General features: G+C 57.3%; 22 non-coding genes across 22 annotated transcripts; all 22 read right to left on the bottom strand.

The window, feature by feature from the left end:
- Positions 1-543: 543 nt before the first annotated feature.
- Positions 544-659, bottom strand: LOC140123052 (U5 spliceosomal RNA). Its single transcript, XR_011854391.1, has one exon. It is a non-coding gene; the product is annotated as a U5 spliceosomal RNA (small nuclear RNA).
- Positions 660-1422: 763 nt separating this feature from the next.
- On the bottom strand, positions 1423-1538 carry LOC140123053 (U5 spliceosomal RNA). Its single transcript, XR_011854392.1, has one exon. It is a non-coding gene; the product is annotated as a U5 spliceosomal RNA (small nuclear RNA).
- Positions 1539-2312: 774 nt separating this feature from the next.
- Positions 2313-2428, bottom strand: LOC140123054 (U5 spliceosomal RNA). Its single transcript, XR_011854393.1, has one exon. It is a non-coding gene; the product is annotated as a U5 spliceosomal RNA (small nuclear RNA).
- A 778-nt stretch (positions 2429-3206) lies between these two features.
- Positions 3207-3322, bottom strand: LOC140123055 (U5 spliceosomal RNA). Its single transcript, XR_011854394.1, has one exon. It is a non-coding gene; the product is annotated as a U5 spliceosomal RNA (small nuclear RNA).
- A 777-nt stretch (positions 3323-4099) lies between these two features.
- Positions 4100-4215, bottom strand: LOC140123056 (U5 spliceosomal RNA). Its single transcript, XR_011854395.1, has one exon. It is a non-coding gene; the product is annotated as a U5 spliceosomal RNA (small nuclear RNA).
- Positions 4216-4995: 780 nt separating this feature from the next.
- LOC140123057 (U5 spliceosomal RNA) lies at positions 4996-5111 on the bottom strand. Its single transcript, XR_011854396.1, has one exon. It is a non-coding gene; the product is annotated as a U5 spliceosomal RNA (small nuclear RNA).
- A 773-nt stretch (positions 5112-5884) lies between these two features.
- Positions 5885-6000, bottom strand: LOC140123058 (U5 spliceosomal RNA). The gene has a single exon (XR_011854397.1). It is a non-coding gene; the product is annotated as a U5 spliceosomal RNA (small nuclear RNA).
- A 774-nt stretch (positions 6001-6774) lies between these two features.
- LOC140123059 (U5 spliceosomal RNA) lies at positions 6775-6890 on the bottom strand. The gene has a single exon (XR_011854398.1). It is a non-coding gene; the product is annotated as a U5 spliceosomal RNA (small nuclear RNA).
- A 771-nt stretch (positions 6891-7661) lies between these two features.
- On the bottom strand, positions 7662-7777 carry LOC140123060 (U5 spliceosomal RNA). Its single transcript, XR_011854399.1, has one exon. It is a non-coding gene; the product is annotated as a U5 spliceosomal RNA (small nuclear RNA).
- Positions 7778-8552: 775 nt separating this feature from the next.
- On the bottom strand, positions 8553-8668 carry LOC140123062 (U5 spliceosomal RNA). The gene has a single exon (XR_011854401.1). It is a non-coding gene; the product is annotated as a U5 spliceosomal RNA (small nuclear RNA).
- A 777-nt stretch (positions 8669-9445) lies between these two features.
- LOC140123063 (U5 spliceosomal RNA) lies at positions 9446-9561 on the bottom strand. The gene has a single exon (XR_011854402.1). It is a non-coding gene; the product is annotated as a U5 spliceosomal RNA (small nuclear RNA).
- Positions 9562-10326: 765 nt separating this feature from the next.
- Positions 10327-10442, bottom strand: LOC140123065 (U5 spliceosomal RNA). Its single transcript, XR_011854403.1, has one exon. It is a non-coding gene; the product is annotated as a U5 spliceosomal RNA (small nuclear RNA).
- Positions 10443-11203: 761 nt separating this feature from the next.
- On the bottom strand, positions 11204-11319 carry LOC140123066 (U5 spliceosomal RNA). The gene has a single exon (XR_011854404.1). It is a non-coding gene; the product is annotated as a U5 spliceosomal RNA (small nuclear RNA).
- Positions 11320-12082: 763 nt separating this feature from the next.
- On the bottom strand, positions 12083-12198 carry LOC140123067 (U5 spliceosomal RNA). Its single transcript, XR_011854405.1, has one exon. It is a non-coding gene; the product is annotated as a U5 spliceosomal RNA (small nuclear RNA).
- Positions 12199-12961: 763 nt separating this feature from the next.
- LOC140123068 (U5 spliceosomal RNA) lies at positions 12962-13077 on the bottom strand. The gene has a single exon (XR_011854406.1). It is a non-coding gene; the product is annotated as a U5 spliceosomal RNA (small nuclear RNA).
- A 763-nt stretch (positions 13078-13840) lies between these two features.
- On the bottom strand, positions 13841-13956 carry LOC140123069 (U5 spliceosomal RNA). The gene has a single exon (XR_011854407.1). It is a non-coding gene; the product is annotated as a U5 spliceosomal RNA (small nuclear RNA).
- Positions 13957-14719: 763 nt separating this feature from the next.
- LOC140123070 (U5 spliceosomal RNA) lies at positions 14720-14835 on the bottom strand. The gene has a single exon (XR_011854408.1). It is a non-coding gene; the product is annotated as a U5 spliceosomal RNA (small nuclear RNA).
- A 763-nt stretch (positions 14836-15598) lies between these two features.
- LOC140123071 (U5 spliceosomal RNA) lies at positions 15599-15714 on the bottom strand. The gene has a single exon (XR_011854409.1). It is a non-coding gene; the product is annotated as a U5 spliceosomal RNA (small nuclear RNA).
- A 764-nt stretch (positions 15715-16478) lies between these two features.
- On the bottom strand, positions 16479-16594 carry LOC140123072 (U5 spliceosomal RNA). Its single transcript, XR_011854410.1, has one exon. It is a non-coding gene; the product is annotated as a U5 spliceosomal RNA (small nuclear RNA).
- Positions 16595-17369: 775 nt separating this feature from the next.
- Positions 17370-17485, bottom strand: LOC140123074 (U5 spliceosomal RNA). The gene has a single exon (XR_011854412.1). It is a non-coding gene; the product is annotated as a U5 spliceosomal RNA (small nuclear RNA).
- A 778-nt stretch (positions 17486-18263) lies between these two features.
- Positions 18264-18379, bottom strand: LOC140123075 (U5 spliceosomal RNA). Its single transcript, XR_011854413.1, has one exon. It is a non-coding gene; the product is annotated as a U5 spliceosomal RNA (small nuclear RNA).
- Positions 18380-19155: 776 nt separating this feature from the next.
- On the bottom strand, positions 19156-19271 carry LOC140123076 (U5 spliceosomal RNA). The gene has a single exon (XR_011854414.1). It is a non-coding gene; the product is annotated as a U5 spliceosomal RNA (small nuclear RNA).
- Positions 19272-21126: the final 1855 nt, after the last annotated feature.

Raw genomic sequence — 21126 nt, forward strand, 5'->3', positions numbered from 1 at the left:
AGAATTCAGGGTTCCTTCGGCCGCATTTGCATGTATGCAAGCCAGAGCCAGCTCCCACCAGTCTCAGCGGGGAGGAAGCAGAAACCACAATCATCCCTTTGTTTGATCCGGCCACCCCGGATCATGCGCTTTGCCGCAGCGGACCCTGTCCCCGCAGGGTTGACGACGTTTCGGAGGGAAACCCTGGCGCCGCGCGCGGCAAGCGGTCGCCGCCCTGATGCTGGCGGGCCCCGGCTCCCGCCTGCCAGGCCCCGGGAAGCGGGCCTGCTTTCAAGCCGGACTTATGCCTGGCGTGCCCCTGACAGTGCCCGCACTGTAAGTACAAAGACAGAGTCACCTGCTCCTGCCGGCGTCGTCGTCTTCTTCTTCGGCGGCGGCAACAAAGGAGAAGTGGGGATGAGTAGGCGGGAGGCTTACCTCCTTTGCTGGATAAGGCAGTGGGGAAGTGACTTTTGAAAAAAAAAAAAAAAAAAAAAACCTGGGTGGTTTTTTTTTTTTTTTTTTTTTTTTGTGCTGCTTCTGTTTTTTCCACCAGGACAAGGAAGCTTCAGCGAGCTGAAGCGTACAAAAATTGGTACGAAACTCAGTTCCGTTCCTCTCCACGGAAATCTTTAGTAAAAGGCGAAAGATTTTTGCGTTTTGAAGAAGAACCAGAGTTGGTGATTGAAGGCTAGAGGGCGCCACCGCCGGCCCCAGCCCCCGCCCAGGCCCAGGCTGGCTTAGGGAGAGAGCCGTCAGCACGGGCGGGGGAGGGGAAGCAGGTGGCCGCCCGCCGGCCAAACTCCTTGCAGCTTTCCAAGCCCAGCACAGCTTCCTGGAAGGAAAGCGGCCAGAGCGAGCGAGGGGAAGAAAGAGAAGTGGGGGAACAAGAAACCCCCCAGAATTCAGGGTTCCTTCGGCCGCATTTGCATGTATGCAAGCCAGAGCCAGCTCCCACCAGTCTCAGCGGGGAGGAAGCAGAAACCACAATCATCCCTTTGTTTGATCCGGCCACCCCGGATCATGCGCTTTGCCGCAGCGGACCCTGTCCCCGCAGGGTTGACGACGTTTCGGAGGGAAACCCTGGCGCCGCGCGCGGCAAGCGGTCGCCGCCCTGATGCTGGCGGGCCCCGGCTCCCGCCTGCCAGGCCCCGGGAAGCGGGCCTGCTTTCAAGCCGGACTTATGCCTGGCGTGCCCCTGACAGTGCCCGCACTGTAAGTACAAAGACAGAGTCACCTGCTCCTGCCGGCGTCGTCGTCTTCTTCTTCGGCGGCGGCAACAAAGGAGAAGTGGGGATGAGTAGGCGGGAGGCTTACCTCCTTTGCTGGATAAGGCAGTGGGGAAGTGACTTTTGAAAAAAAAAAAAAAAAAAAAAACCTGGGTGGTTTTTTTTTTTTTTTTTTTTTTTTGTGCTGCTTCTGTTTTTTCCACCAGGACAAGGAAGCTTCAGCGAGCTGAAGCGTACAAAAATTGGTACGAAACTCAGTTCCGTTCCTCTCCACGGAAATCTTTAGTAAAAGGCGAAAGATTTTTGCGTTTTGAAGAAGAACCAGAGTTGGTGATTGAAGGCTAGAGGGCGCCACCGCCGGCCCCAGCCCCCGCCCAGGCCCAGGCTGGCTTAGGGAGAGAGCCGTCAGCACGGGCGGGGGAGGGGAAGCAGGTGGCCCCCCCGCCGGCGGAACTCCTAGCAGCTTTCCAAGCCCAGCTCAGCTTTCCTGGAAGGAAAGCGGCCAGAGCGAGTGAGGGGAAGAAAGACAAGTGGGGGAACAGGAAACCCCCCAGAATTCAGGGTTCCTTCGGCCGCATTTGCATGTATGCAAGCCAGAGCCAGCTCCCACCAGTCTCAGCGGGGAGGAAGCAGAAACCACAATCATCCCTTTGTTTGATCCGGCCACCCCGGATCATGCGCTTTGCCGCGGCGGACCCTGTCCCCGCAGGGTTGACGACGTTTCGGAGGGAAAACCCGGCGCCGCGCGCGGCAAGAGGTCGCCGCCCTGATGCTGGCGGGCCCCGTGTCCCGCCTGCCCGGCCCCGGGAAGCGGGCCTGCTCTCAAGCCGGACTTATGCCTGGCGTGCCCCTGACAGTGCCCGCACTGTAAGTACAAAGACAGAGTCACCTGCTCCTGCCGGCGTCGTCGTCGTCGTCGTCTTCTTCTTCGGCGGCGGCGGCAAAAAAGGAGAAGTGGGGATGAGTAGGCGGGAGGCTTACCTCCTTTGCTGGATAAGGCAGTGGGCAAGTGACTTTTAAAAAAAAAAAAAAAAAAAATCTGGGTTTTTTTTTTTTTTTTTTTTTTTTTTTGTGCTGCTTCTGTTTTTTCCACCAGGACAAGGAAGCTTCAGCGAGCTGAAGCGTACAAAAATTGGTACGAAACTCAGTTCCGTTCCTCTCCACGGAAATCTTTAGTAAAAGGCGAAAGATTTTTGCGTTTTGAAGAAGAACCAGAGTTGGTGATTGAAGGCTAGAGGGCGCCACCGCCGGCCCCAGCCCCCGCCCAGGCCCAGGCTGGCTTAGGGAGAGAGCCGTCAGCACGGGCGGGGGAGGGGAAGCAGGTGGCCGCCCGCCGGCCAAACTCCTTGCAGCTTTCCAAGCCCAGCACAGCTTCCTGGAAGGAAAGCGGCCAGAGCGAGCGAGGGGAAGAAAGAGAAGTGGGGGAACAAGAAACCCCCCAGAATTCAGGGTTCCTTCGGCCGCATTTGCATGTATGCAAGCCAGAGCCAGCTCCCACCAGTCTCAGCGGGGAGGAAGCAGAAACCACAATCATCCCTTTGTTTGATCCGGCCACCCCGGATCATGCGCTTTGCCGCGGCGGACCCTGTCCCCGCAGGGTTGACGACGTTTCGGAGGGAAAACCCGGCGCCGCGCGCGGCAAGAGGTCGCCGCCCTGATGCTGGCGGGCCCCGTGTCCCGCCTGCCCGGCCCCGGGAAGCGGGCCTGCTCTCAAGCCGGACTTATGCCTGGCGTGCCCCTGACAGTGCCCGCACTGTAAGTACAAAGACAGAGTCACCTGCTCCTGCCGGCGTCGTCGTCGTCGTCGTCGTCGTCTTCTTCTTCGGCGGCGGCGGCAAAAAAGGAGAAGTGGGGATGAGTAGGCGGGAGGCTTACCTCCTTTGCTGGATAAGGCAGTGGGCAAGTGACTTTTAAAAAAAAAAAAAAAAAAAATCTGGGTTTTTTTTTTTTTTTTTTTTTTTTTTTGTGCTGCTTCTGTTTTTTCCACCAGGACAAGGAAGCTTCAGCGAGCTGAAGCGTACAAAAATTGGTACGAAACTCAGTTCCGTTCCTCTCCACGGAAATCTTTAGTAAAAGGCGAAAGATTTTTGCGTTTTGAAGAAGAACCAGAGTTGGTGATTGAAGGCTAGAGGGCGCCACCGCCGGCCCCAGCCCCCGCCCAGGCCCAGGCTGGCTTAGGGAGAGAGCCGTCAGCACGGGCGGGGGAGGGGAAGCAGGTGGCCCCCCCGCCGGCGGAACTCCTAGCAGCTTTCCAAGCCCAGCTCAGCTTTCCTGGAAGGAAAGCGGCCAGAGCGAGTGAGGGGAAGAAAGACAAGTGGGGGAACAGGAAACCCCCCAGAATTCAGGGTTCCTTCGGCCGCATTTGCATGTATGCAAGCCAGAGCCAGCTCCCACCAGTCTCAGCGGGGAGGAAGCAGAAACCACAATCATCCCTTTGTTTGATCCGGCCACCCCGGATCATGCGCTTTGCCGCGGCGGACCCTGTCCCCGCAGGGTTGACGACGTTTCGGAGGGAAAACCCGGCGCCGCGCGCGGCAAGAGGTCGCCGCCCTGATGCTGGCGGGCCCCGTGTCCCGCCTGCCCGGCCCCGGGAAGCGGGCCTGCTCTCAAGCCGGACTTATGCCTGGCGTGCCCCTGACAGTGCCCGCACTGTAAGTACAAAGACAGAGTCACCTGCTCCTGCCGGCGTCGTCGTCGTCGTCGTCGTCTTCTTCTTCGGCGGCGGCGGCAAAAAAGGAGAAGTGGGGATGAGTAGGCGGGAGGCTTACCTCCTTTGCTGGATAAGGCAGTGGGCAAGTGACTTTTAAAAAAAAAAAAAAAAAAAATCTGGGTTTTTTTTTTTTTTTTTTTTTTTTTTTGTGCTGCTTCTGTTTTTTCCACCAGGACAAGGAAGCTTCAGCGAGCTGAAGCGTACAAAAATTGGTACGAAACTCAGTTCCGTTCCTCTCCACGGAAATCTTTAGTAAAAGGCGAAAGATTTTTGCGTTTTGAAGAAGAACCAGAGTTGGTGATTGAAGGCTAGAGGGCGCCACCGCCGGCCCCAGCCCCCGCCCAGGCCCAGGCTGGCTTAGGGAGAGAGCCGTCAGCACGGGCGGGGGAGGGGAAGCAGGTGGCCCCCCCGCCGGCGGAACTCCTAGCAGCTTTCCAAGCCCAGCTCAGCTTTCCTGGAAGGAAAGCGGCCAGAGCGAGTGAGGGGAAGAAAGACAAGTGGGGGAACAGGAAACCCCCCAGAATTCAGGGTTCCTTCGGCCGCATTTGCATGTATGCAAGCCAGAGCCAGCTCCCACCAGTCTCAGCGGGGAGGAAGCAGAAACCACAATCATCCCTTTGTTTGATCCGGCCACCCCGGATCATGCGCTTTGCCGCGGCGGACCCTGTCCCCGCAGGGTTGACGACGTTTCGGAGGGAAAACCCGGCGCCGCGCGCGGCAAGAGGTCGCCGCCCTGATGCTGGCGGGCCCCGTGTCCCGCCTGCCCGGCCCCGGGAAGCGGGCCTGCTCTCAAGCCGGACTTATGCCTGGCGTGCCCCTGACAGTGCCCGCACTGTAAGTACAAAGACAGAGTCACCTGCTCCTGCCGGCGTCGTCGTCGTCGTCGTCGTCGTCTTCTTCTTCGGCGGCGGCGGCAAAAAAGGAGAAGTGGGGATGAGTAGGCGGGAGGCTTACCTCCTTTGCTGGATAAGGCAGTGGGCAAGTGACTTTTAAAAAAAAAAAAAAAAAAAATCTGGGTTTTTTTTTTTTTTTTTTTTTTTTTTTGTGCTGCTTCTGTTTTTTCCACCAGGACAAGGAAGCTTCAGCGAGCTGAAGCGTACAAAAATTGGTACGAAACTCAGTTCCGTTCCTCTCCACGGAAATCTTTAGTAAAAGGCGAAAGATTTTTGCGTTTTGAAGAAGAACCAGAGTTGGTGATTGAAGGCTAGAGGGCGCCACCGCCGGCCCCAGCCCCCGCCCAGGCCCAGGCTGGCTTAGGGAGAGAGCCGTCAGCACGGGCGGGGGAGGGGAAGCAGGTGGCCCCCCCGCCGGCGGAACTCCTAGCAGCTTTCCAAGCCCAGCTCAGCTTTCCTGGAAGGAAAGCGGCCAGAGCGAGTGAGGGGAAGAAAGACAAGTGGGGGAACAGGAAACCCCCCAGAATTCAGGGTTCCTTCGGCCGCATTTGCATGTATGCAAGCCAGAGCCAGCTCCCACCAGTCTCAGCGGGGAGGAAGCAGAAACCACAATCATCCCTTTGTTTGATCCGGCCACCCCGGATCATGCGCTTTGCCGCGGCGGACCCTGTCCCCGCAGGGTTGACGACGTTTCGGAGGGAAAACCCGGCGCCGCGCGCGGCAAGAGGTCGCCGCCCTGATGCTGGCGGGCCCCGTGTCCCGCCTGCCCGGCCCCGGGAAGCGGGCCTGCTCTCAAGCCGGACTTATGCCTGGCGTGCCCCTGACAGTGCCCGCACTGTAAGTACAAAGACAGAGTCACCTGCTCCTGCCGGCGTCGTCGTCGTCGTCGTCGTCTTCTTCTTCGGCGGCGGCAAAAAAGGAGAAGTGGGGATGAGTAGGCGGGAGGCTTACCTCCTTTGCTGGATAAGGCAGTGGGCAAGTGACTTTTAAAAAAAAAAAAAAAAAAAATCTGGGTTTTTTTTTTTTTTTTTTTTTTTTTTGTGCTGCTTCTGTTTTTTCCACCAGGACAAGGAAGCTTCAGCGAGCTGAAGCGTACAAAAATTGGTACGAAACTCAGTTCCGTTCCTCTCCACGGAAATCTTTAGTAAAAGGCGAAAGATTTTTGCGTTTTGAAGAAGAACCAGAGTTGGTGATTGAAGGCTAGAGGGCGCCACCGCCGGCCCCAGCCCCCGCCCAGGCCCAGGCTGGCTTAGGGAGAGAGCCGTCAGCACGGGCGGGGGAGGGGAAGCAGGTGGCCCCCCCGCCGGCGGAACTCCTAGCAGCTTTCCAAGCCCAGCTCAGCTTTCCTGGAAGGAAAGCGGCCAGAGCGAGTGAGGGGAAGAAAGACAAGTGGGGGAACAGGAAACCCCCCAGAATTCAGGGTTCCTTCGGCCGCATTTGCATGTATGCAAGCCAGAGCCAGCTCCCACCAGTCTCAGCGGGGAGGAAGCAGAAACCACAATCATCCCTTTGTTTGATCCGGCCACCCCGGATCATGCGCTTTGCCGCGGCGGACCCTGTCCCCGCAGGGTTGACGACGTTTCGGAGGGAAAACCCGGCGCCGCGCGCGGCAAGAGGTCGCCGCCCTGATGCTGGCGGGCCCCGTGTCCCGCCTGCCCGGCCCCGGGAAGCGGGCCTGCTCTCAAGCCGGACTTATGCCTGGCGTGCCCCTGACAGTGCCCGCACTGTAAGTACAAAGACAGAGTCACCTGCTCCTGCCGGCGTCGTCGTCGTCGTCGTCTTCTTCTTCGGCGGCGGCGGCAAAAAAGGAGAAGTGGGGATGAGTAGGCGGGAGGCTTACCTCCTTTGCTGGATAAGGCAGTGGGCAAGTGACTTTTAAAAAAAAAAAAAAAAAAAATCTGGGTTTTTTTTTTTTTTTTTTTTTTTTTTTGTGCTGCTTCTGTTTTTTCCACCAGGACAAGGAAGCTTCAGCGAGCTGAAGCGTACAAAAATTGGTACGAAACTCAGTTCCGTTCCTCTCCACGGAAATCTTTAGTAAAAGGCGAAAGATTTTTGCGTTTTGAAGAAGAACCAGAGTTGGTGATTGAAGGCTAGAGGGCGCCACCGCCGGCCCCAGCCCCCGCCCAGGCCCAGGCTGGCTTAGGGAGAGAGCCGTCAGCACGGGCGGGGGAGGGGAAGCAGGTGGCCCCCCCGCCGGCGGAACTCCTAGCAGCTTTCCAAGCCCAGCTCAGCTTTCCTGGAAGGAAAGCGGCCAGAGCGAGTGAGGGGAAGAAAGACAAGTGGGGGAACAGGAAACCCCCCAGAATTCAGGGTTCCTTCGGCCGCATTTGCATGTATGCAAGCCAGAGCCAGCTCCCACCAGTCTCAGCGGGGAGGAAGCAGAAACCACAATCATCCCTTTGTTTGATCCGGCCACCCCGGATCATGCGCTTTGCCGCGGCGGACCCTGTCCCCGCAGGGTTGACGACGTTTCGGAGGGAAAACCCGGCGCCGCGCGCGGCAAGAGGTCGCCGCCCTGATGCTGGCGGGCCCCGTGTCCCGCCTGCCCGGCCCCGGGAAGCGGGCCTGCTCTCAAGCCGGACTTATGCCTGGCGTGCCCCTGACAGTGCCCGCACTGTAAGTACAAAGACAGAGTCACCTGCTCCTGCCGGCGTCGTCGTCGTCGTCGTCGTCTTCTTCTTCGGCGGCGGCGGCAAAAAAGGAGAAGTGGGGATGAGTAGGCGGGAGGCTTACCTCCTTTGCTGGATAAGGCAGTGGGCAAGTGACTTTTAAAAAAAAAAAAAATCTGGGTTTTTTTTTTTTTTTTTTTTTTTTTTTGTGCTGCTTCTGTTTTTTCCACCAGGACAAGGAAGCTTCAGCGAGCTGAAGCGTACAAAAATTGGTACGAAACTCAGTTCCGTTCCTCTCCACGGAAATCTTTAGTAAAAGGCGAAAGATTTTTGCGTTTTGAAGAAGAACCAGAGTTGGTGATTGAAGGCTAGAGGGCGCCACCGCCGGCCCCAGCCCCCGCCCAGGCCCAGGCTGGCTTAGGGAGAGAGCCGTCAGCACGGGCGGGGGAGGGGAAGCAGGTGGCCCCCCCGCCGGCGGAACTCCTAGCAGCTTTCCAAGCCCAGCTCAGCTTTCCTGGAAGGAAAGCGGCCAGAGCGAGTGAGGGGAAGAAAGACAAGTGGGGGAACAGGAAACCCCCCAGAATTCAGGGTTCCTTCGGCCGCATTTGCATGTATGCAAGCCAGAGCCAGCTCCCACCAGTCTCAGCGGGGAGGAAGCAGAAACCACAATCATCCCTTTGTTTGATCCGGCCACCCCGGATCATGCGCTTTGCCGCGGCGGACCCTGTCCCCGCAGGGTTGACGACGTTTCGGAGGGAAAACCCGGCGCCGCGCGCGGCAAGAGGTCGCCGCCCTGATGCTGGCGGGCCCCGTGTCCCGCCTGCCCGGCCCCGGGAAGCGGGCCTGCTCTCAAGCCGGACTTATGCCTGGCGTGCCCCTGACAGTGCCCGCACTGTAAGTACAAAGACAGAGTCACCTGCTCCTGCCGGCGTCGTCGTCGTCGTCGTCTTCTTCTTCGGCGGCGGCGGCAAAAAAGGAGAAGTGGGGATGAGTAGGCGGGAGGCTTACCTCCTTTGCTGGATAAGGCAGTGGGCAAGTGACTTTTAAAAAAAAAAAAAAAAAAAATCTGGGTTTTTTTTTTTTTTTTTTTTTTTTTTTTGTGCTGCTTCTGTTTTTTCCACCAGGACAAGGAAGCTTCAGCGAGCTGAAGCGTACAAAAATTGGTACGAAACTCAGTTCCGTTCCTCTCCACGGAAATCTTTAGTAAAAGGCGAAAGATTTTTGCGTTTTGAAGAAGAACCAGAGTTGGTGATTGAAGGCTAGAGGGCGCCACCGCCGGCCCCAGCCCCCGCCCAGGCCCAGGCTGGCTTAGGGAGAGAGCCGTCAGCACGGGCGGGGGAGGGGAAGCAGGTGGCCCCCCCGCCGGCGGAACTCCTAGCAGCTTTCCAAGCCCAGCTCAGCTTTCCTGGAAGGAAAGCGGCCAGAGCGAGTGAGGGGAAGAAAGACAAGTGGGGGAACAGGAAACCCCCCAGAATTCAGGGTTCCTTCGGCCGCATTTGCATGTATGCAAGCCAGAGCCAGCTCCCACCAGTCTCAGCGGGGAGGAAGCAGAAACCACAATCATCCCTTTGTTTGATCCGGCCACCCCGGATCATGCGCTTTGCCGCGGCGGACCCTGTCCCCGCAGGGTTGACGACGTTTCGGAGGGAAAACCCGGCGCCGCGCGCGGCAAGAGGTCGCCGCCCTGATGCTGGCGGGCCCCGTGTCCCGCCTGCCCGGCCCCGGGAAGCGGGCCTGCTCTCAAGCCGGACTTATGCCTGGCGTGCCCCTGACAGTGCCCGCACTGTAAGTACAAAGACAGAGTCACCTGCTCCTGCCGGCGTCGTCGTCGTCGTCGTCGTCTTCTTCTTCGGCGGCGGCGGCAAAAAAGGAGAAGTGGGGATGAGTAGGCGGGAGGCTTACCTCCTTTGCTGGATAAGGCAGTGGGCAAGTGACTTTTAAAAAAAAAAAAAAAAAAAATCTGGGTTTTTTTTTTTTTTTTTTTTTTTTTTTGTGCTGCTTCTGTTTTTTCCACCAGGACAAGGAAGCTTCAGCGAGCTGAAGCGTACAAAAATTGGTACGAAACTCAGTTCCGTTCCTCTCCACGGAAATCTTTAGTAAAAGGCGAAAGATTTTTGCGTTTTGAAGAAGAACCAGAGTTGGTGATTGAAGGCTAGAGGGCGCCACCGCCGGCCCCAGCCCCCGCCCAGGCCCAGGCTGGCTTAGGGAGAGAGCCGTCAGCACGGGCGGGGGAGGGGAAGCAGGTGGCCCCCCCGCCGGCGGAACTCCTAGCAGCTTTCCAAGCCCAGCTCAGCTTTCCTGGAAGGAAAGCGGCCAGAGCGAGTGAGGGGAAGAAAGACAAGTGGGGGAACAGGAAACCCCCCAGAATTCAGGGTTCCTTCGGCCGCATTTGCATGTATGCAAGCCAGAGCCAGCTCCCACCAGTCTCAGCGGGGAGGAAGCAGAAACCACAATCATCCCTTTGTTTGATCCGGCCACCCCGGATCATGCGCTTTGCCGCAGCGGACCCTGTCCCCGCAGGGTTGACGACGTTTCGGAGGGAAACCCTGGCGCCGCGCGCGGCAAGCGGTCGCCGCCCTGATGCTGGCGGGCCCCGGCTCCCGCCTGCCAGGCCCCGGGAAGCGGGCCTGCTTTCAAGCCGGACTTATGCCTGGCGTGCCCCTGACAGTGCCCGCACTGTAAGTACAAAGACAGAGTCACCTGCTCCTGCCGGCGTCGTCGTCTTCTTCTTCGGCGGCGGCAACAAAGGAGAAGTGGGGATGAGTAGGCGGGAGGCTTACCTCCTTTGCTGGATAAGGCAGTGGGGAAGTGACTTTTGAAAAAAAAAAAAAAAAAAAAAACCTGGGTGGTTTTTTTTTTTTTTTTTTTTTTTTGTGCTGCTTCTGTTTTTTCCACCAGGACAAGGAAGCTTCAGCGAGCTGAAGCGTACAAAAATTGGTACGAAACTCAGTTCCGTTCCTCTCCACGGAAATCTTTAGTAAAAGGCGAAAGATTTTTGCGTTTTGAAGAAGAACCAGAGTTGGTGATTGAAGGCTAGAGGGCGCCACCGCCGGCCCCAGCCCCCGCCCAGGCCCAGGCTGGCTTAGGGAGAGAGCCGTCAGCACGGGCGGGGGAGGGGAAGCAGGTGGCCGCCCGCCGGCCAAACTCCTTGCAGCTTTCCAAGCCCAGCACAGCTTCCTGGAAGGAAAGCGGCCAGAGCGAGCGAGGGGAAGAAAGAGAAGTGGGGGAACAAGAAACCCCCCAGAATTCAGGGTTCCTTCGGCCGCATTTGCATGTATGCAAGCCAGAGCCAGCTCCCACCAGTCTCAGCGGGGAGGAAGCAGAAACCACAATCATCCCTTTGTTTGATCCGGCCACCCCGGATCATGCGCTTTGCCGCAGCGGACCCTGTCCCCGCAGGGTTGACGACGTTTCGGAGGGAAACCCTGGCGCCGCGCGCGGCAAGCGGTCGCCGCCCTGATGCTGGCGGGCCCCGGCTCCCGCCTGCCAGGCCCCGGGAAGCGGGCCTGCTTTCAAGCCGGACTTATGCCTGGCGTGCCCCTGACAGTGCCCGCACTGTAAGTACAAAGACAGAGTCACCTGCTCCTGCCGGCGTCGTCGTCTTCTTCTTCGGCGGCGGCAACAAAGGAGAAGTGGGGATGAGTAGGCGGGAGGCTTACCTCCTTTGCTGGATAAGGCAGTGGGGAAGTGACTTTTGAAAAAAAAAAAAAAAAAAAAACCTGGGTGGTTTTTTTTTTTTTTTTTTTTTTTGTGCTGCTTCTGTTTTTTCCACCAGGACAAGGAAGCTTCAGCGAGCTGAAGCGTACAAAAATTGGTACGAAACTCAGTTCCGTTCCTCTCCACGGAAATCTTTAGTAAAAGGCGAAAGATTTTTGCGTTTTGAAGAAGAACCAGAGTTGGTGATTGAAGGCTAGAGGGCGCCACCGCCGGCCCCAGCCCCCGCCCAGGCCCAGGCTGGCTTAGGGAGAGAGCCGTCAGCACGGGCGGGGGAGGGGAAGCAGGTGGCCGCCCGCCGGCCAAACTCCTTGCAGCTTTCCAAGCCCAGCACAGCTTCCTGGAAGGAAAGCGGCCAGAGCGAGCGAGGGGAAGAAAGAGAAGTGGGGGAACAAGAAACCCCCCAGAATTCAGGGTTCCTTCGGCCGCATTTGCATGTATGCAAGCCAGAGCCAGCTCCCACCAGTCTCAGCGGGGAGGAAGCAGAAACCACAATCATCCCTTTGTTTGATCCGGCCACCCCGGATCATGCGCTTTGCCGCAGCGGACCCTGTCCCCGCAGGGTTGACGACGTTTCGGAGGGAAACCCTGGCGCCGCGCGCGGCAAGCGGTCGCCGCCCTGATGCTGGCGGGCCCCGGCTCCCGCCTGCCAGGCCCCGGGAAGCGGGCCTGCTTTCAAGCCGGACTTATGCCTGGCGTGCCCCTGACAGTGCCCGCACTGTAAGTACAAAGACAGAGTCACCTGCTCCTGCCGGCGTCGTCGTCTTCTTCTTCGGCGGCGGCAACAAAGGAGAAGTGGGGATGAGTAGGCGGGAGGCTTACCTCCTTTGCTGGATAAGGCAGTGGGGAAGTGACTTTTGAAAAAAAAAAAAAAAAAAAAAACCTGGGTGGTTTTTTTTTTTTTTTTTTTTTTTTGTGCTGCTTCTGTTTTTTCCACCAGGACAAGGAAGCTTCAGCGAGCTGAAGCGTACAAAAATTGGTACGAAACTCAGTTCCGTTCCTCTCCACGGAAATCTTTAGTAAAAGGCGAAAGATTTTTGCGTTTTGAAGAAGAACCAGAGTTGGTGATTGAAGGCTAGAGGGCGCCACCGCCGGCCCCAGCCCCCGCCCAGGCCCAGGCTGGCTTAGGGAGAGAGCCGTCAGCACGGGCGGGGGAGGGGAAGCAGGTGGCCGCCCGCCGGCCAAACTCCTTGCAGCTTTCCAAGCCCAGCACAGCTTCCTGGAAGGAAAGCGGCCAGAGCGAGCGAGGGGAAGAAAGAGAAGTGGGGGAACAAGAAACCCCCCAGAATTCAGGGTTCCTTCGGCCGCATTTGCATGTATGCAAGCCAGAGCCAGCTCCCACCAGTCTCAGCGGGGAGGAAGCAGAAACCACAATCATCCCTTTGTTTGATCCGGCCACCCCGGATCATGCGCTTTGCCGCAGCGGACCCTGTCCCCGCAGGGTTGACGACGTTTCGGAGGGAAACCCTGGCGCCGCGCGCGGCAAGCGGTCGCCGCCCTGATGCTGGCGGGCCCCGGCTCCCGCCTGCCAGGCCCCGGGAAGCGGGCCTGCTTTCAAGCCGGACTTATGCCTGGCGTGCCCCTGACAGTGCCCGCACTGTAAGTACAAAGACAGAGTCACCTGCTCCTGCCGGCGTCGTCGTCTTCTTCTTCGGCGGCGGCAACAAAGGAGAAGTGGGGATGAGTAGGCGGGAGGCTTACCTCCTTTGCTGGATAAGGCAGTGGGGAAGTGACTTTTGAAAAAAAAAAAAAAAAAAAAAACCTGGGTGGTTTTTTTTTTTTTTTTTTTTTTTTGTGCTGCTTCTGTTTTTTCCACCAGGACAAGGAAGCTTCAGCGAGCTGAAGCGTACAAAAATTGGTACGAAACTCAGTTCCGTTCCTCTCCACGGAAATCTTTAGTAAAAGGCGAAAGATTTTTGCGTTTTGAAGAAGAACCAGAGTTGGTGATTGAAGGCTAGAGGGCGCCACCGCCGGCCCCAGCCCCCGCCCAGGCCCAGGCTGGCTTAGGGAGAGAGCCGTCAGCACGGGCGGGGGAGGGGAAGCAGGTGGCCGCCCGCCGGCCAAACTCCTTGCAGCTTTCCAAGCCCAGCACAGCTTCCTGGAAGGAAAGCGGCCAGAGCGAGCGAGGGGAAGAAAGAGAAGTGGGGGAACAAGAAACCCCCCAGAATTCAGGGTTCCTTCGGCCGCATTTGCATGTATGCAAGCCAGAGCCAGCTCCCACCAGTCTCAGCGGGGAGGAAGCAGAAACCACAATCATCCCTTTGTTTGATCCGGCCACCCCGGATCATGCGCTTTGCCGCAGCGGACCCTGTCCCCGCAGGGTTGACGACGTTTCGGAGGGAAACCCTGGCGCCGCGCGCGGCAAGCGGTCGCCGCCCTGATGCTGGCGGGCCCCGGCTCCCGCCTGCCAGGCCCCGGGAAGCGGGCCTGCTTTCAAGCCGGACTTATGCCTGGCGTGCCCCTGACAGTGCCCGCACTGTAAGTACAAAGACAGAGTCACCTGCTCCTGCCGGCGTCGTCGTCTTCTTCTTCGGCGGCGGCAACAAAGGAGAAGTGGGGATGAGTAGGCGGGAGGCTTACCTCCTTTGCTGGATAAGGCAGTGGGGAAGTGACTTTTGAAAAAAAAAAAAAAAAAAAAAACCTGGGTGGTTTTTTTTTTTTTTTTTTTTTTTTGTGCTGCTTCTGTTTTTTCCACCAGGACAAGGAAGCTTCAGCGAGCTGAAGCGTACAAAAATTGGTACGAAACTCAGTTCCGTTCCTCTCCACGGAAATCTTTAGTAAAAGGCGAAAGATTTTTGCGTTTTGAAGAAGAACCAGAGTTGGTGATTGAAGGCTAGAGGGCGCCACCGCCGGCCCCAGCCCCCGCCCAGGCCCAGGCTGGCTTAGGGAGAGAGCCGTCAGCACGGGCGGGGGAGGGGAAGCAGGTGGCCGCCCGCCGGCCAAACTCCTTGCAGCTTTCCAAGCCCAGCACAGCTTCCTGGAAGGAAAGCGGCCAGAGCGAGCGAGGGGAAGAAAGAGAAGTGGGGGAACAAGAAACCCCCCAGAATTCAGGGTTCCTTCGGCCGCATTTGCATGTATGCAAGCCAGAGCCAGCTCCCACCAGTCTCAGCGGGGAGGAAGCAGAAACCACAATCATCCCTTTGTTTGATCCGGCCACCCCGGATCATGCGCTTTGCCGCAGCGGACCCTGTCCCCGCAGGGTTGACGACGTTTCGGAGGGAAACCCTGGCGCCGCGCGCGGCAAGCGGTCGCCGCCCTGATGCTGGCGGGCCCCGGCTCCCGCCTGCCAGGCCCCGGGAAGCGGGCCTGCTTTCAAGCCGGACTTATGCCTGGCGTGCCCCTGACAGTGCCCGCACTGTAAGTACAAAGACAGAGTCACCTGCTCCTGCCGGCGTCGTCGTCTTCTTCTTCGGCGGCGGCAACAAAGGAGAAGTGGGGATGAGTAGGCGGGAGGCTTACCTCCTTTGCTGGATAAGGCAGTGGGGAAGTGACTTTTGAAAAAAAAAAAAAAAAAAAAAACCTGGGTGGTTTTTTTTTTTTTTTTTTTTTTTTGTGCTGCTTCTGTTTTTTCCACCAGGACAAGGAAGCTTCAGCGAGCTGAAGCGTACAAAAATTGGTACGAAACTCAGTTCCGTTCCTCTCCACGGAAATCTTTAGTAAAAGGCGAAAGATTTTTGCGTTTTGAAGAAGAACCAGAGTTGGTGATTGAAGGCTAGAGGGCGCCACCGCCGGCCCCAGCCCCCGCCCAGGCCCAGGCTGGCTTAGGGAGAGAGCCGTCAGCACGGGCGGGGGAGGGGAAGCAGGTGGCCGCCCGCCGGCCAAACTCCTTGCAGCTTTCCAAGCCCAGCACAGCTTCCTGGAAGGAAAGCGGCCAGAGCGAGCGAGGGGAAGAAAGAGAAGTGGGGGAACAAGAAACCCCCCAGAATTCAGGGTTCCTTCGGCCGCATTTGCATGTATGCAAGCCAGAGCCAGCTCCCACCAGTCTCAGCGGGGAGGAAGCAGAAACCACAATCATCCCTTTGTTTGATCCGGCCACCCCGGATCATGCGCTTTGCCGCAGCGGACCCTGTCCCCGCAGGGTTGACGACGTTTCGGAGGGAAACCCTGGCGCCGCGCGCGGCAAGCGGTCGCCGCCCTGATGCTGGCGGGCCCCGGCTCCCGCCTGCCAGGCCCCGGGAAGCGGGCCTGCTTTCAAGCCGGACTTATGCCTGGCGTGCCCCTGACAGTGCCCGCACTGTAAGTACAAAGACAGAGTCACCTGCTCCTGCCGGCGTCGTCGTCTTCTTCTTCGGCGGCGGCAACAAAGGAGAAGTGGGGATGAGTAGGCGGGAGGCTTACCTCCTTTGCTGGATAAGGCAGTGGGGAAGTGACTTTTGAAAAAAAAAAAAAAAAAAAAAACCTGGGTGGTTTTTTTTTTTTTTTTTTTTTTTTGTGCTGCTTCTGTTTTTTCCACCAGGACAAGGAAGCTTCAGCGAGCTGAAGCGTACAAAAATTGGTACGAAACTCAGTTCCGTTCCTCTCCACGGAAATCTTTAGTAAAAGGCGAAAGATTTTTGCGTTTTGAAGAAGAACCAGAGTTGGTGATTGAAGGCTAGAGGGCGCCACCGCCGGCCCCAGCCCCCGCCCAGGCCCAGGCTGGCTTAGGGAGAGAGCCGTCAGCACGGGCGGGGGAGGGGAAGCAGGTGGCCGCCCGCCGGCCAAACTCCTTGCAGCTTTCCAAGCCCAGCACAGCTTCCTGGAAGGAAAGCGGCCAGAGCGAGCGAGGGGAAGAAAGAGAAGTGGGGGAACAAGAAACCCCCCAGAATTCAGGGTTCCTTCGGCCGCATTTGCATGTATGCAAGCCAGAGCCAGCTCCCACCAGTCTCAGCGGGGAGGAAGCAGAAACCACAATCATCCCTTTGTTTGATCCGGCCACCCCGGATCATGCGCTTTGCCGCAGCGGACCCTGTCCCCGCAGGGTTGACGACGTTTCGGAGGGAAACCCTGGCGCCGCGCGCGGCAAGCGGTCGCCGCCCTGATGCTGGCGGGCCCCGGCTCCCGCCTGCCAGGCCCCGGGAAGCGGGCCTGCTTTCAAGCCGGACTTATGCCTGGCGTGCCCCTGACAGTGCCCGCACTGTAAGTACAAAGACAGAGTCACCTGCTCCTGCCGGCGTCGTCGTCTTCTTCTTCGGCGGCGGCAACAAAGGAGAAGTGGGGATGAGTAGGCGGGAGGCTTACCTCCTTTGCTGGATAAGGCAGTGGGGAAGTGACTTTTGAAAAAAAAAAAAAAAAAAAAAACCTGGGTGGTTTTTTTTTTTTTTTTTTTTTTTTTGTGCTGCTTCTGTTTTTTCCACCAGGACAAGGAAGCTTCAGCGAGCTGAAGCGTACAAAAATTGGTACGAAACTCAGTTCCGTTCCTCTCCACGGAAATCTTTAGTAAAAGGCGAAAGATTTTTGCGTTTTGAAGAAGAACCAGAGTTGGTGATTGAAGGCTAGAGGGCGCCACCGCCGGCCCCAGCCCCCGCCCAGGCCCAGGCTGGCTTAGGGAGAGAGCCGTCAGCACGGGCGGGGGAGGGGAAGCAGGTGGCCCCCCCGCCGGCGGAACTCCTAGCAGCTTTCCAAGCCCAGCTCAGCTTTCCTGGAAGGAAAGCGGCCAGAGCGAGTGAGGGGAAGAAAGACAAGTGGGGGAACAGGAAACCCCCCAGAATTCAGGGTTCCTTCGGCCGCATTTGCATGTATGCAAGCCAGAGCCAGCTCCCACCAGTCTCAGCGGGGAGGAAGCAGAAACCACAATCATCCCTTTGTTTGATCCGGCCACCCCGGATCATGCGCTTTGCCGCGGCGGACCCTGTCCCCGCAGGGTTGACGACGTTTCGGAGGGAAAACCCGGCGCCGCGCGCGGCAAGAGGTCGCCGCCCTGATGCTGGCGGGCCCCGTGTCCCGCCTGCCCGGCCCCGGGAAGCGGGCCTGCTCTCAAGCCGGACTTATGCCTGGCGTGCCCCTGACAGTGCCCGCACTGTAAGTACAAAGACAGAGTCACCTGCTCCTGCCGGCGTCGTCGTCGTCGTCGTCTTCTTCTTCGGCGGCGGCGGCAAAAAAGGAGAAGTGGGGATGAGTAGGCGGGAGGCTTACCTCCTTTGCTGGATAAGGCAGTGGGCAAGTGACTTTTAAAAAAAAAAAAAAAAAAAATCTGGGTTTTTTTTTTTTTTTTTTTTTTTTTTTTGTGCTGCTTCTGTTTTTTCCACCAGGACAAGGAAGCTTCAGCGAGCTGAAGCGTACAAAAATTGGTACGAAACTCAGTTCCGTTCCTCTCCACGGAAATCTTTAGTAAAAGGCGAAAGATTTTTGCGTTTTGAAGAAGAACCAGAGTTGGTGATTGAAGGCTAGAGGGCGCCACCGCCGGCCCCAGCCCCCGCCCAGGCCCAGGCTGGCTTAGGGAGAGAGCCGTCAGCACGGGCGGGGGAGGGGAAGCAGGTGGCCGCCCGCCGGCCAAACTCCTTGCAGCTTTCCAAGCCCAGCACAGCTTCCTGGAAGGAAAGCGGCCAGAGCGAGCGAGGGGAAGAAAGAGAAGTGGGGGAACAAGAAACCCCCCAGAATTCAGGGTTCCTTCGGCCGCATTTGCATGTATGCAAGCCAGAGCCAGCTCCCACCAGTCTCAGCGGGGAGGAAGCAGAAACCACAATCATCCCTTTGTTTGATCCGGCCACCCCGGATCATGCGCTTTGCCGCGGCGGACCCTGTCCCCGCAGGGTTGACGACGTTTCGGAGGGAAAACCCGGCGCCGCGCGCGGCAAGAGGTCGCCGCCCTGATGCTGGCGGGCCCCGTGTCCCGCCTGCCCGGCCCCGGGAAGCGGGCCTGCTCTCAAGCCGGACTTATGCCTGGCGTGCCCCTGACAGTGCCCGCACTGTAAGTACAAAGACAGAGTCACCTGCTCCTGCCGGCGTCGTCGTCGTCGTCGTCGTCGTCTTCTTCTTCGGCGGCGGCGGCAAAAAAGGAGAAGTGGGGATGAGTAGGCGGGAGGCTTACCTCCTTTGCTGGATAAGGCAGTGGGCAAGTGACTTTTAAAAAAAAAAAAAAAAAAAATCTGGGTTTTTTTTTTTTTTTTTTTTTTTTTTTGTGCTGCTTCTGTTTTTTCCACCAGGACAAGGAAGCTTCAGCGAGCTGAAGCGTACAAAAATTGGTACGAAACTCAGTTCCGTTCCTCTCCACGGAAATCTTTAGTAAAAGGCGAAAGATTTTTGCGTTTTGAAGAAGAACCAGAGTTGGTGATTGAAGGCTAGAGGGCGCCACCGCCGGCCCCAGCCCCCGCCCAGGCCCAGGCTGGCTTAGGGAGAGAGCCGTCAGCACGGGCGGGGGAGGGGAAGCAGGTGGCCCCCCCGCCGGCGGAACTCCTAGCAGCTTTCCAAGCCCAGCTCAGCTTTCCTGGAAGGAAAGCGGCCAGAGCGAGTGAGGGGAAGAAAGACAAGTGGGGGAACAGGAAACCCCCCAGAATTCAGGGTTCCTTCGGCCGCATTTGCATGTATGCAAGCCAGAGCCAGCTCCCACCAGTCTCAGCGGGGAGGAAGCAGAAACCACAATCATCCCTTTGTTTGATCCGGCCACCCCGGATCATGCGCTTTGCCGCGGCGGACCCTGTCCCCGCAGGGTTGACGACGTTTCGGAGGGAAAACCCGGCGCCGCGCGCGGCAAGAGGTCGCCGCCCTGATGCTGGCGGGCCCCGTGTCCCGCCTGCCCGGCCCCGGGAAGCGGGCCTGCTCTCAAGCCGGACTTATGCCTGGCGTGCCCCTGACAGTGCCCGCACTGTAAGTACAAAGACAGAGTCACCTGCTCCTGCCGGCGTCGTCGTCGTCGTCGTCGTCTTCTTCTTCGGCGGCGGCGGCAAAAAAGGAGAAGTGGGGATGAGTAGGCGGGAGGCTTACCTCCTTTGCTGGATAAGGCAGTGGGCAAGTGACTTTTAAAAAAAAAAAAAAAAAAAATCTGGGTTTTTTTTTTTTTTTTTTTTTTTTTTGTGCTGCTTCTGTTTTTTCCACCAGGACAAGGAAGCTTCAGCGAGCTGAAGCGTACAAAAATTGGTACGAAACTCAGTTCCGTTCCTCTCCACGGAAATCTTTAGTAAAAGGCGAAAGATTTTTGCGTTTTGAAGAAGAACCAGAGTTGGTGATTGAAGGCTAGAGGGCGCCACCGCCGGCCCCAGCCCCCGCCCAGGCCCAGGCTGGCTTAGGGAGAGAGCCGTCAGCACGGGCGGGGGAGGGGAAGCAGGTGGCCCCCCCGCCGGCGGAACTCCTAGCAGCTTTCCAAGCCCAGCTCAGCTTTCCTGGAAGGAAAGCGGCCAGAGCGAGTGAGGGGAAGAAAGACAAGTGGGGGAACAGGAAACCCCCCAGAATTCAGGGTTCCTTCGGCCGCATTTGCATGTATGCAAGCCAGAGCCAGCTCCCACCAGTCTCAGCGGGGAGGAAGCAGAAACCACAATCATCCCTTTGTTTGATCCGGCCACCCCGGATCATGCGCTTTGCCGCGGCGGACCCTGTCCCCGCAGGGTTGACGACGTTTCGGAGGGAAAACCCGGCGCCGCGCGCGGCAAGAGGTCGCCGCCCTGATGCTGGCGGGCCCCGTGTCCCGCCTGCCCGGCCCCGGGAAGCGGGCCTGCTCTCAAGCCGGACTTATGCCTGGCGTGCCCCTGACAGTGCCCGCACTGTAAGTACAAAGACAGAGTCACCTGCTCCTGCCGGCGTCGTCGTCGTCGTCGTCGTCTTCTTCTTCGGCGGCGGCAAAAAAGGAGAAGTGGGGATGAGTAGGCGGGAGGCTTACCTCCTTTGCTGGATAAGGCAGTGGGCAAGTGACTTTTAAAAAAAAAAAAAAAAAAAATCTGGGTTTTTTTTTTTTTTTTTTTTTTTTTTTGTGCTGCTTCTGTTTTTTCCACCAGGACAAGGAAGCTTCAGCGAGCTGAAGCGTACAAAAATTGGTACGAAACTCAGTTCCGTTCCTCTCCACGGAAATCTTTAGTAAAAGGCTTTATTGAATGAGCATAAGTCAAAGTTACATACATTTGCACAGACATACAGCGTATACTGTGTCGCAGCACAGACCACGACACGACATATACAATAAATTAAGATTCATACGTAGTGTTGACAGCACACAGGAGTATAATCCTCAACCATGGCATGACAACACTATACTAGCACACTGCTCTCTCAATTGACCTAACTAAACACGCATTGCATTTCAATTATGGCGACGACAAAGTGTAAAAACGGAAAAGGGTGCGGGGTGGAAGGGGAAGGGGTGGGGGTAACACTTGCCCGAAGCTTTATTGAAAGACAGACACAGAAGGGGGAAAAACAAGGAAGGGAACCTAGCAAAAGTCCACTTCCTGGTTTGGGCCATTTGCATAATGTATGCGTGACCCAGAATCCCCTGTAAAAGTCCAAATCCAGTGGAAAGTGAGTGTTTTCTGGTATTTGCCAGATAAACACAGCCTGTAATTCCTAACACACCTAATCTAAGCAAAGTCCAGCATTTCATACAAAAGTCCTGAACTTGTGCGAAGCGTAGATGTCTTGCAAAGTCCAAAAAAGGGGCTTTTGCCTGGATTCTCCCTGAGGGAGGCGGTGGGCGCCTGGGGAGGCGATCCTAGCTCACAGCAGGGGGTCCAAATCCAGCTAGGCGTTAGCCTGTCTTGCTCTTACTGTGTCCTCACAGATAAGACATTGACTCCTGCTGAGGCACTGCAGCGTCGTCGTCGTCGCCGCCGCTCGGTAGACCTCAGTGGAGGGGGGAGGAGCCTCCTGTGAAGGGGGCCTCTCCTTCTTGTCAATGTCTCCCTGCTAGGGAGTAATCCAGCAGGCTGTTGAGGACAAGTCTGTAGCAATCTGGCGTCGTCAAAGCTGTCTTGTGCCAAGTGAGGAGTCTCCTGGCGTACCAGATGGCGTCCTTATAGCAATTTATAAGGAGCCAGGCGGCCTGGATGTCCTCAATGGCATGAGTGCCCTGGAACAGCCCATAAAGCACC

The sequence above is a fragment of the Engystomops pustulosus genome, chromosome 3 (genome assembly GCF_040894005.1).
Source record: "Engystomops pustulosus chromosome 3, aEngPut4.maternal, whole genome shotgun sequence".
NCBI classification, from domain to species: Eukaryota; Metazoa; Chordata; class Amphibia; order Anura; family Leptodactylidae; genus Engystomops; species Engystomops pustulosus.